Source organism: Ranitomeya variabilis, chromosome 4 (genome assembly GCF_051348905.1).
Source record: "Ranitomeya variabilis isolate aRanVar5 chromosome 4, aRanVar5.hap1, whole genome shotgun sequence".
In the NCBI taxonomy this organism is placed as follows: domain Eukaryota; kingdom Metazoa; phylum Chordata; class Amphibia; order Anura; family Dendrobatidae; genus Ranitomeya; species Ranitomeya variabilis.
The window spans coordinates 659164056-659177140 of NC_135235.1; the positions used below are offsets into that span (position 1 = coordinate 659164056).

The following is a 13085-nucleotide window of genomic DNA, read 5'->3' on the forward strand; positions in this document are numbered from 1 at the left end:
CTAACTGATCCTCATAGCTTCCCGAGACTATACTGCTGTCATGAGTAAAGTCTATTAAATGGTTGCCCAGTTGGGTGCTGTGTGGCAGTTCCCTGACATGGAACTCATTGTTACAAGGTTGAAACAGAGATGGTCGTCCTTTCTCTAATGTATTTGTTAGCATGGTTGTCACAGAAGATGAGGCGTGCATGCGTCCCAAGCATACGTTGCCAATTATGACCCATCTTAGGTCTAGCCTTTGGGAATAGGGAACATTGTGGAGTCCATTGTTATGACGTCTCACTTTATGAACCTGCAGGATATCTCTCCCCAACAGCAGAATTATCTAGGCCTGACGGTAGAGTTCCGGTATAAGGTGTGCTATTCGTTTCAAGTGAGCGTGATGGATTGCTACATCTGGCGTAGGGATTTCAGATCTGTTATCTGGGATCTGGTTACATTCGATGATCGTAGGTAGTGGTAGGCAGAATTGTCTGTCTAAGGACTCGATTTGGTAGTCAGTAGCTTTTCTGCCTTTGTTGTCACAGTACCTGCACACGTCTTTAATGAGTAGGGGGTGCTTGGCCCTTTGATGTTGAATAGGTCAAAGAATGTTGATCTAGCCAAGGATCGATTACTTTGATCATCCAAGATAGCATAGAGTCTTAGGGTACTGTCACACAGTACCATTTTGATCGCTACGACGGTACGATTCGTGACGTTCTAGCGATATCGTTACGATATCGCAGTGTCTGACACGCAGCAGCGATCAGGGATCCTGCTGAGAATCGTACGTCGTAGCAGATCGTGTGGAACTTTCTTTCGTCGCTTGATCACCCGCTGACATCGCTGGATCGTTGTGTGTGACAGCGATCCAGCGATGTCTTCGCTTGTAACCAGGGTAAACATCGGGTAACTAAGCGCAGGGCCGCGCTTAGTAACCCGATGTTTACCGTGGTTACCAGCGTAAACGTAAAAAAACAAACAGTACATACTTACATTCCGGTGTCTGTCCTCCAGCGTCTCAGCTTCTCTCCACTGTGTGAGCGTCTGCCGGCCGGAAAGCGAGCACAGCGGTGACGTCTGACGTCACCGCTGTGCTTTCCGGCCGCTGTGCTTACACAGTGGAGACTAGAGAAGCAGAACGCCGGGGACAGACACCGGAATGTAAGTATGTACTGTTTGTTTTTTTTACGTTTACGCTGGTAACCAGGGTAAACATCGGGTTACTAAGCGCGGCCCTGCGCTTAGTTACCCGATGTTTACCCTGGTTACCGGGGACTTCGGCATCGCTCCAGCGCCGTGATTGCAACGTGTGACCGCAGTCTACGACGCTGGAGCGATAATCATACGATCGCTGCGACGTCACGGATCGTGCCGTCGTAGCGATCAAAATGGTACTGTGTGACAGTACCCTTACAGCTTGGTCTCTATGGCATTTTGGGTATACTCTGACGAGGCATATTTTTGAACAGGATCTATTGTCCCTTTGCAGACTTCTGTACATTGTGAAGTGATCTCTGGCGTAGCTGTATCAGTGTTCCTTTCCTCCCCGCCATGCTCACTGTCACCTGGCGTGTTTTGTGTACTCCATGGAGCTGGGCCAGGGTGTAGAGCGGTGTTATGATCTGTGGTGCCACATTCTGTGCATTTTACACTGACCTTGCAATCCTTGGCAAGATGAGTTGTGGACGAGCAACACTTGTAGCAGATACCGTTTTCCTTCAGGAAGCTTCTGCGATCTGGCATAGATTTTACTCTGAAGGCTCTGCACTTCAGGAGAGGATGAGGCTTCTGATGAACTGGGCACTGCTTGTCAGGGTTCTGCACCTTTGTCTCTGATTGGGAGCAGCCAGCAGACCTGTAATTAGAACCTGGAGAAGAAACACAAGTCTTGTGTACTGCCACAGATGTTCTGCGTGGATTTGCATGTGGTGACTGTGTGGCATATGGTATTGCAAAGTCAAAGCTGGGATTGTTTCTAATTCTCGCTTGTTGGAGTATAAAGTCTACAAAAACAGAGGAGGGAATGCAACACTGTGTTTGTATTTGTACGTGGAACCATGTGTGAGCCACCTCTCCTGTAGATTGTAGGGCAACTTTAGGACTATAGGTTTAACACCTCTGTATGTGTCGAGGAATGCAAGTCCCTGTAGGTCATCTTCGTATTTGTCAATTTGGATTTCCATTAGCAGGTCGCTTAGTTCTCTAAGTTTCTGGAGACCTTTGTTAGATATTTTAGGGAAGTCATCAATTCTTTTGAACAAGGCTCTTTCTCTTACTTCTGCTGAGCCATAACACTCATCCAGCCTCTTCCAGATCTCTTTGAGGCCAGTCTCAGGGCGGTTTATATTAATGTCTCTGATCCTTACTGCGTGTTTGACCGACTCTTCTCCCAGGTATTTGACTAACAGGTCTATCTCTTCCCTGTGTTGTAGCCCCAAGTCTCTAGTGACGTTTTGGAAGGAAGCTTTCCAAGCTCTATAACCTTCAGCTTGGTCAGTGAATTTCATGAGTCCCTTGGCAACCAGTTCACATCATGTGAAGAACTTGGCAAATTCTGTCATGAACCGGTTGTCAGCAGAGTATACTGGTGATGGGTCCCCCTGATAGTGATGTGAGTTCGTACCCGTTAGTGTCCTCAGGGAGGCGCCAGCCAGTGTCGTATTGCTTCAGTCTGACATACTGTGTGTCAGCAGGATGATCCACGTTGGTTACCTGGTGAGGGGCAAGCTAGTCATTAGTAGAGTTGTTTTGCCTCACGTTTTCGAGTTCGTTTCTGTCCTGGAGCTGAGCCTAATGACGACTCTCGCTCACTTCGCTGGAGACGTCTTATTCTTGCTTTGGTACTGGTTCAGGGTTTTAGTTTGGATCAGGAAGTTCATTAACATACTGAGATGTGCATTGTTGTGAGTCTTGCAGTGGAAACTCCAGACTCGACATACTGCTTTGGCTATGCAGCTTGGGGTTTTGTGCAGCTTCTAGTGATTCTGCTTTGGCGAGGGCTGCAGCAGCTTCCCTTTTTGCTGCTAGGCTTTCTAAGGTGGCGTCCACGCGTGCCTTTTCTAACTGCGACCTTCTCTCTTGATCGGCTCTCTCAACATCTATGCGTACTTTCTCTAATTTAAGTTGCATCTCTTGGTCAGCAAAGCTCGCTCGCATTTTAGCAGCGTCAGTATTTGCGCGGGCAATGGCGACTGCGCTGCTGATGGATGTTGTCTTTGAGGAGACGGAAGTAACAGATCTTGTCCTGTGTGATTTGTGAGACATGGTGTCTTGGGAAAGTGCTTGGCTGTGCGGAGATTGCTGTAGCTGTATTTAGTCTCTGTGTAGCCGGTGACTTGAATCCCACTAGTTGGATGGCTGCCGTTTCACTGAATCCCACTAGCTGGATGGCTGCCGTTTCACTGTTCTGTCCTCACTAAATGAGGCAGGCTCACATGTAGCTATACAGGCAGCTAAACCGCTATACCGGAGTCCAATAAGGAGACTGTGGTTGAGTCTGTGCTTTTATTGAACGTAGTAGTATATTGATGCTGTGAAACTGTAAACAATCATATACATACAATCAGTGCATGGTATAGCAGAAATACATACTACACATGATGTTCATTATGCATGAACATTTAGAAAGCTAGTAACTGAACTAGGAGTACAACTGACTAAGCTAGGCTAATGTTAGAGCAGAAATTACCTACAGAAAGGATAAAGACATAGCGGTAATGCAATCGCAAGGGGGATGAAGTGAAAGCTTCTTTCCTTGAAAGCAAACTGAAGGAAGTGAAAGAAAAAGGAGGGAGATGGAGGCTGAGCTACCATAATGCATTGCAAAGGGGGAGAAGAATCAGACATGGAAAATAGAAATAAACAGAAAATAGGACTGTGAACATGACTCTGACCGCTAGAGGGAGCCAAAACACTACAGACAAATAAAGATATGACTATCAGTTCCTGTATAGTGGTTACTGAGAAAACTGCAAATTATGCAAACAGATAATCAGAGGTAACAAATTAGATGGCGGAAACAGAACATACATGTTACTCTTTCTGACTATTTGGGTATTAATTCTCTTTTTTGATCTGATCTGTCTAATGTTTTTCGCTCATCTGTGCTACTATACAGATAGTCAGACTAGAGCCTGAACACTTACCATCAATAATGTGCTGGTCGAGATTCTACTTGTCAGGTCATGTACCCAGATGCACTGCTGAATGTGTGCTGACTCTGGCCCGTGTCTGGCGCGGTGTCTGGTTGCTGTGGTGATCGTGGGGATAATACCATATCTTCCTCCGATCGCATGCGACGCCAGTTCGCCTGTTTTGGCCATGAGGGCGCGGTATCACATCGGAGGGCGCTGATTGGTGCTTCCCTCCTGGTCCTTACACACCCACGGGCCGCCTTTATCATGTGAACAGGTTTCCTGCTCTCTGAATGGTCCATAGTCCAGGATGGTCCTGTTAGTACTCTAGTAGGAGACGGGGTTTGATTCCCTATTGGGTGAGAGTTTAGTAAGGTCCTATCTACAATATATTATTGAGATTACTGTACCACTAGTAAGGAACCCTACATATCATAGCTGTCTGTTATTTTCATTATCATACGCACTATAAAGAGAACCTAATTTTAAGCGGGATACGCCTCCTGATGAAGCCTAGCGGGCGAAACGCACGTCGAGGTGCAGCACAGTGTGGTGCAGAGACGAATATCCGTCCCTTCATATAGGAACCATGGCCTCAGGTATAGTTTAGTGATGTAACAACTGCTTTCACAATCAGTCCTCACCTATGAATTGATTACTTTTATTTATAGTGTTATTTCCTTTAGACATCTGATGGGAGTTATTGGGTTAGCAGACCAGGCCTATCTACAGTTATATGAAAAAGTTTGGGCACCCCTATTAATCTTAAGCATAATGTTTTATAAAAATTGTTTTTTTTTGCAACAGCTATTTCAGTTTCATATATCTAATAACTGTTGGACACAGTAATGTTTCTGCCTTGAAATGAGGTTTATTGTACTAACAGAAAATGTGCAATCTGCATTTAAACAAAATTTGACAGGTGCATAAGTATGGGCACCTCACCAGAAAAGTGACATTAATATTTAGTAGATCCTCCTTTTGCAAAAATAACAGCCTCTAGTCGCTTCCTGTAGCTTTTAATGAGTTCCTGGATCCTGGATGAAGGTATTTTTGACCATTCCTCTTTACAAAACAATTCCAGTTCAGTTAAGTTTGGTCGTCGCCGAGCATGGACAGCCCTCTTCAAATGATCCCACAGATGTTCAATGATAATCAGGTCTGGGGACTGCGATGGCCAGTCCAAAACAGTGTAATTGTTCCTCTGCATGAATGCCGGAGTAGATTTGGATCGGTGTTTTGGATCATTGTCTTGCTGAAAGATCCATCCCCTGCGTAACTTCAACTTTGTCACTGATTCATGAACATTATTGTCAAGAATCTGCTGATACTGAGAGGAATCCATGCGTCCCTCAACTTTAACAAGATTCCCGGTGCCAGCATTGGCCACACAGCCCCAAAGCATGATGGAACCTCCACCAAATTTTACTGTGGGTAGCAAGTGTTTTTCTTGGAATGCTGTTTTTTTTGCCACCATGCATAACGCCTTTTTTGTATGACCAAACAACTCAATCTTGGTTTCATCAGTCCACAGGACCTTCTTTCAAAAAGAAATTGGCTTCTCCAAATGTGCTTTTGCATACCTCAGCCGACTCTGTTTGTGGCGTGCTTCTTTCGCATCACTCTCCCATACAGCTCTCTGGAGGTGGTCTGAGGATTGTCCTTGACTGATCTCACCATTCTTCTTCTCTGCCTTTTTGATATTTTTCTTGGCCTGCCACTTCTGGCCTTAACAAGAACTGTACCTGTGTTCTTCCATTTCCTATGTTCCTCACAGTGGAAATTGACAGGTTAAATCTCTTAGACAGCTTTTTGTATCCTTCCCCTGAACAACTATGTTGAATAATCTTTGTTTTCAGATCATTTGACAGTTGTTTTGAAGAGCCCATGATGCCACTCTTCAGAGGAGATTTAAACAGGAGAACAACTTGCAAGTGGCCACTTTAAGTAGCTTTTCTCATGTTTGCATACACCTGGCTATGAAGTTCAAAGCTCAATGAGGTTACAAAACCAAAAAAAGTGCTTTAGTAAGTCAGTATAAAGTAGGTAGGAGTATTTAAAACAAGAAAATGATAAGGGTGCCCTTACTTATGCACCTGCCAAATATTGTTTGAATCCAGATTGCACGTTTTCTGTTAGTACAATAAACCTCATTTCAAGGCAGAAACATTACTGTGTCCAACAGTTATTAGATATATAAAACTGAAATAGCTGATGCAAAAAAAAACAATTTTTATAAAACATTAAGATTAAGATTAATAGGGGTGCCCAAACTTTTTCATATAACTGTATGATTTGTTATGATTGTACATGTTACTGTATATGACTATTTGGGTACACATGTGTTATTTTACAGGGGTGTATTTGCCCTTAGTCTGGTTTCTTTAAATAGACTCTCCACTTAAGAGCCTTAAAGGGACGGGTAATTTCATCAAACCCGACTATTTTCATTTCTTATTGTCTCTGTTTGTCCTCATTTGGCCCTCAAATCTGTTCTGATATTGTTTGCTATTTATTCTCACTTTTAATATAATACTAATAAAGTCTGATTTTCTATTATTTTCTTCGTCTGATATACTTATAGTATTTACGGATCTATGATATATATGTAGGCACATGGGTGCTGTAAAGTTTCTGACCTAGTGAGACTATTCTCTTTTTGGTTATATATTCTGAACGCTTTATTGTTGTTTAAAGAAGTTGCATCTCTATATGGGAGATTTATATAGGTTTTGTAGGTATGGTATATTGTTGTTTTTTATTTTAGTTTTATTGCAGGAGAACGAGGGCTTTGGTGGAATTAGGCGAGGTTGCAAGTATGGTTTATTTGAGATTATTAAAGGAGTCTATGTTATTTTTTCAATTAAAGGACTTTATTCTTGGTATCTGTGTTTTCACACAGTGTGACTATGGGGTTAGTAATGGGGGCGTCTTATTGACGCCTCTCCACACAATACCAGACAAAATATTTAATAAATAGCACTTATCGTATTTCTACTTTACATCCACAGCATTGTTCAAACATTATTTTATTTGTTAGGACTTTAATGGCTTAAAAAAACACTTATTATATGTTCAAGGAGATATGTTCAAGGGAACAAATCACTTTTGGAGTTACTTAGAATACTTATTTTTTTTAGAAAATTGCACTCCTCATAGTAACAAAAACCACCTTTTAGGTGTATCACAATAAATGTTGATGTAGCCCCAATTTTTTTTTTCAATTTTACCAGGAAAACTAGAAAAAAAATGGACTGCACATTATATTTTGCAGCTTCTCCTAAATATCACAATATCATACTTTTTGGCCATATGTCAGGGCTCAGTAGGAAAGGAATGCCATTGGGCTCTGGGGATGCAGATCTTATAGAATAGTTGCGGGCCTCATTTGCAGATCCCCTAAGGTCCCAGAACGGTAAAAAAAAAAGGGTATGTGCACACGTTCAGGATTTCTTGCTGAAATTTCCTGACAAAAACCAGACATTTCTGCCAGAAATCCGCATGCGTTTTTTGCACGTTTTTAATGCGTTTTTTGTGCGTTTTTCTTTCCGGCGCTTTCCCAATGCATTAAATAGCGGGAAAAAACACAAAAATCCGCAAAATTAATGAAAACGCATCATGTGCACAAAAATTGCAGAATGCATTCTAAATGATAGGATGCATATGTATGCATTTTTATGCGTTTTTATTGCGCTTTTATAGCGAAAAAACACAAAAAGTCCTGAACGTGTGCACATACCCAAAATCACATAAAATTTACTCAATTTCCCTCAGTGAAATTCATCTTTAGGAGTATTGACTATTTTCCCTTCTCCCATGACAGCACGACCTGAGAGAGGGTATCCACCCACCAGGACAGGAAACCTACTGAATAAAAAGGCAGTACCTCTTGGGAACCTGCAGGAAGAAGCAGTACACTTACCCAGGAGGGTGTCCGGGAACATAGGATGCCATCCTCGGGTGAGGAACGCTGACCGGGAGGTTGTTGCAGCGCCGTGCAGGCTGAGACCTCTTGAGCAAATGTCTCCTAGCCGACACAGGTCCCGGGTCTGCGTGCGCTGGGGGTTGCAGGAGCACCCCAGCAATATGAGCCGGGACGCACTTCCGGGTCTGTGCACAGCTGGACACGCTGGAAGAAGCCAGCGTGTCCTGGAGCCGATGGCGAAAGAAAGTGAGGCTGCCCGGGTCTGCGCACACGCAGGACAATGTCTGGCATGTCTTGGTGATGTAGCGCACCGGGAACTTCAGCGGCCATCCGGGTCTGCGCATGCGCAGGGCTAGGGGAGTCCCTGCACACAGCAGGTGGGATTTGAAACCTCAGGAGACGCGGTGGGTGGGGCCACCTGATATTTAAAGGGAAGTGCCCAGGAAGATGGCGGCATTTCCTGCAGCATCAGAATCATGGATGAGCTACAGCAGCCACAGCAGGAGCGCCTAATGCCACCACAGGAGCAGCCACCACCACTACCACCATCTTCTTCGCTGCAGTCGACACAGGAGCCTTTTCAGCCGCCAGCAGCATCGGCAAGGACGCAATGGCAGTCATACAAGTGTAGGGAGCAGAACCAAGCTAATGGTCTCTCCTGCGTTTCTGGTCTGGAACTATCGGGGCTGTCATCATTGTTTCAGGGGGAAGAGATTACTGCCCGGAGCAGTTCAGCACTTCTGACTGAAGGGGGCGGGTCTGACATAAATAGGAGTTTGAGCGGGAAGACGTCAGACTTGGCGGGGAACGAGCTTCTGAGTAGTGAGACGGTTAGCTCCCTCTTCACGGGCCCATGCTCGCTAGCTGTGCCTATACCCCCAGCTAGCCAGACTGCCAACACATCCTACCATCAGCCCAGAGAGAATTCCTCACCTGGTAGTGATCAGGACAGAGCACATACCTGGCTCCGCTCACCATCGTGGAAGCACCAGCCGACTCTATTAGGTTAGCAGGAAGATTGGCAAACCTCTCTAATGCTGCCCGTAGAACCATATGGCTCAAAAGTTGGCCGGGAGATGCTCAGTTCAAAACTAGGCTATGCTCTATCCTGTGTGAAGGGAAATATCTTTTTTTGTCAGGCCTTGGACGATACACTTAACAAGGGTCAGACAAGAGAAAAGGTTTTCCCAGTGTGTCTCATCCTCAGTTTAAAAGTTTCTTTCGTAGGAGAAGTTATAGCAGGAATAAAGACAGCGATAAAGATCTTGTTCCCGAGCTGTTACATGAGTGTCTTAGATTTGAAGGACGCATATTACCATGTGCCCATTCATCAGGTACACCAGCAATTCCTGAGGGTAGCGGTATATATAAACGGACAACTCAGACACTTTCAGTACAGGGCTCTTCCCTTTGATCGGTCCATGACCCCGAGAATCTTCACCAAGATTGTTCTGGAGGCGACGGCACATTTACGGGAAAAGAACGTGTTAGTAGTGCCTTATCTGGACGATTTTTTATTGAGCGGCAGAACAGAACTCAAGTGCAGTTCTCAATTAAATCACATCCGAGCCACTATTTCAAAGCTCGTTTGGATGATAAATATCACAAAGTCGAGACTGCAGCCCCTGAACGTTCAATCCTTCTTAGGGCTTATAATGGACTCAGAGAATCAGGATTTTAGCCCTAGTATCAGCAGTATTGATCAACCCGATCATGTCTCTGAGGAATGCCATGTCCCTTCTAGGATGTATGACATCATGCATCCCAACAGTACAGTGGGCCCAATGTCATTCCAGGGCCTTACAGCAGGATGTCCTAGAGGGAGAAAGGAAGTTTGTTGGATGCCTAGAGGGAAAGATTACGCTCTCCCAGGAAGCGGTAGAATCCATGGCCTGGTGTCAAGATCCAGGGAATCTATTGCAGGGTGTTCCATGGTTCCTCCAAATATCGGACATGATCATGACGGACGCAAGTGCAGAAGGATGAGGAGCGCATCTCAGGGACCATATAATCCAGGGAATCTGGTCAGAGGCAGAAGCAGGTGGTTCCTCAAACTACAAGGAACTGCTGGCAATAAAGCACGCAGTATTAGAGTTCCCCATTTCTAAGGAAACCATGTTTGAAAAATGTCAGATAATTGAACATCAGTGACCTATTTCAATCACGAAGGGTCACAAAGTCCCGGCCTCTAATGTGGCTAGCTCAGGAAATTCTCCAGGTTATGGAGGAACAACAGCTACAGATATTGGCCCTACAGATAAAGGGGAAGGAAAACGAGGAAGCAGATTTCCTCAGTCGGGCAGCCTTAAGAAAGGGGGAATGAGAGCTGGATCCATCAATTTGCCAGCAGATTCTGGATCTTTGGGGGCAACCAGAGATAGACTTGTTTGCCAGCAGGAAGACAAAGATCTTCTGCTCTCCAAACCCAAGAGAAAAACCATACGCAGTAGATGCACTACAGATTCCTTGGGGTTTCCAACTGGCTTCTGCATTTCCCCTGTTAATGTTGATCCTGGCAGGTCTGAGGAGGATTCGGGAGGAAGGAGCAGATGTCATCCTTATTGCTCCGTTTTGGCACAAAAGACCATGGTTCTCATAGATGAGGAAGATGTCCTTGGCGGATCCCTGGATTCTCCCAGACATTCCGGGTCTCGTCAGGCAGGGCCCAGTGTCACATCCTCAAAACTCAGGTCTACATTTGACGGCCTGGATTTTGAGAGGATGCTGCTAGCGCAGAAAGGGTCCTTTCCGGCCTTGGTCGCTACCCTGATGCAGAGTAGGAGGCCTATAACAACTAGGATATATGGGAGGATATGGGCTAAGTTTTTGGTCTTTCCAGGGCAGCCTGTTGGTAGTACTGTCCTAATCAGAGCTATTTTAGATTTCCTTCAGAGGGGTATGGAGATGGGCCTAGCCACCAGAACCCTTAAGGTACAGGTATCCGCCTTAGTGGCCTTATACAACTATATTTGGCGGCGGATAGATGGGTGGCTAGGTTCATTAAAGCATGCCGGAGGTCTAGTCCTATACCGGCTCCAAAAATGCCTCTGTGTGACTTAAATCTAGTCTTGGAGGCCTTAACAAAATCACCCTTTGAGCCCCTTCATGAAGTGTAAGATAAGATACTAACACTAAAAACAGTGATTCTAGTGGCCCTGACGTTGGCCTGCAGGGTTAAGGCCCCATCTCACATAGCGAGATCGCTAGCGAGATCGCTGCTGAGTCACAAGTTTTGTGACGCAACAGCGACCTCAGTAGCGATCTCGCTATGTGTGACACGTACCAGCGATCAGGCCCCTGCTGTGAGATCGCTGGTCGTGTCGGAATGGCCTGGACCTTTTTTTGGTCGTTGAGGTCCCGCTGACATCGCTGAATCGGTGTGTGTGACACCGATCCAGCGATGTCTTCACTGGTAACCAGGGTAAACATCGGGTTACTAAGCGCAGGGCCGTGCTTAGTAACCCGATGTTTACCCTGGTTACCAGCGTAAATGTAAAAAAAAAAAAACAGTACATACTCACCATCTGTTGCCCGTCAGGTCCCTTGCCGTCTGCTTCCTGCTCTGACTGACTGCCGTAAAGTGAGAGCACAGCAGTGACGTCACCGCTGCGCTCTGCTCTCACTGTACGGCGGCTCAGTCAGAGCAGGAAGCAGACGCCAAGGGACCTGACGGGCAACAGATGGTGAGTATGTACTGTTTGGTTTTTTTTACATTTACGCTGGTAACCAGGGTAAACATCGGGTTACTAAGCGCGGCCCTGCGCTTAGTAACCCGATGTTTACCCTGGTTACCCGGGTGCTGCAGGGGGACTTCGGCATCGTTGAAGACAGTTTCAACGATGCCGAAGTCGTTCCCCTGATCGTTGGTCGCTGGAGAGAGCTGTCTGTGTGACAGCTCCCCAGCGACCACACAGCGACGCTGCAGCGATCAGCATCGTTGTCTGTATCGCTGCAGCGTCGCTGTGTGAGACGGGGCCTTTAGTGATTTACAGGCCCTATCTATTAATCATCCCTTTATGCAAGTATCAGATGATCAAGTGGTTTTGAGGCCAGATCCAGCATATCTCTCCAAAGTGGCCTCGAAGTTTCATAGGAGTCAGGAGGTAGTTCTTCCCTCCTTCTGTAGAAAACCTTAGACTGCAGAAGTACACAGACTTCACACACTAGACGTCAGGAGGGTCTTGATGCAGTACTTAGACAAAATTAAGCAATGGAGGAAGGATGAGGCCTTATTTGTGTCATTCCAGGGAATCGGGAAGGGGGTGGTATTACAAGGGGGACCATAGCTAGATGGATAAGGGACGCCATTAGCGTAGCTTACAACTCTAGTAATAGGCCATTTCCTGGAAACCTGAATGTCCATTCCACCAGGGCCATGGAAACCTCCTGGGCTGAAAGAGCGGATGTGTCCATCGACAAGATATGTAATGCAGCCACATGGTCTTCCCCTTCCACCTTCTATAGACACTATCGCCTCAAACTGTCCTCCTTTGTTGACCTGTCCTTTTGGAGGAAGGTATTGCAAGAGGTGATCCCTCCCTAAGGGTGCTTTTGATACATTTAAATCTCTCAGGTGGTGCTGTCATAGGACAAGGGAAAAAAAATCTTAGTTACTTACCAGTAACAGGATTTTACAGAGCCCATGACGGCACCATTATATTCCCTCCCCCGCTTTGTCACTTGTGTGCACTTTAAGGGTGTTAAGAAAGATGTATTTGGTGACGGTTATGTTACTATCTGTCTGGAGGTCCTCTCGTGCTCTGAAACCAAACTGATGTGGAGGAGAGGTACTGCCTTTTTATTCAGTAGGTTTCCTGTGCTGGTGGGTGGATACCCTCTCTCAGGTGGTGCTATCATGAGCTCTGTAAAATCCCATTACCGGTAAGTAACTAAGATTTTTATAACTAGCACACAGTGACTGTTGGAGAATGACAATTGCAAAATATGCCATTTTTGTACCCAATAAGTGGACCAGCTTGTGCTTCTGGAGGCACACAAACTGGAAATATTTAAATTGGTTCTTCCCATCACTGCAATGCCAA

The 13085-nt window shown here is 45.5% G+C and overlaps 2 protein-coding genes across 2 annotated transcripts in view; both read left to right on the forward strand.

The window, feature by feature from the left end:
* Window positions 1-13085, forward strand: part of LOC143767471 (uncharacterized) — a 432524-nt gene that overhangs the window by 277304 nt on the left and 142135 nt on the right. The window lies entirely within an intron of this gene.
* LOC143767452 (uncharacterized) overlaps window positions 1-13085 on the forward strand; it is a 43998-nt gene that overhangs the window by 27928 nt on the left and 2985 nt on the right. The gene's annotated exons all lie outside the window — the stretch shown is intronic.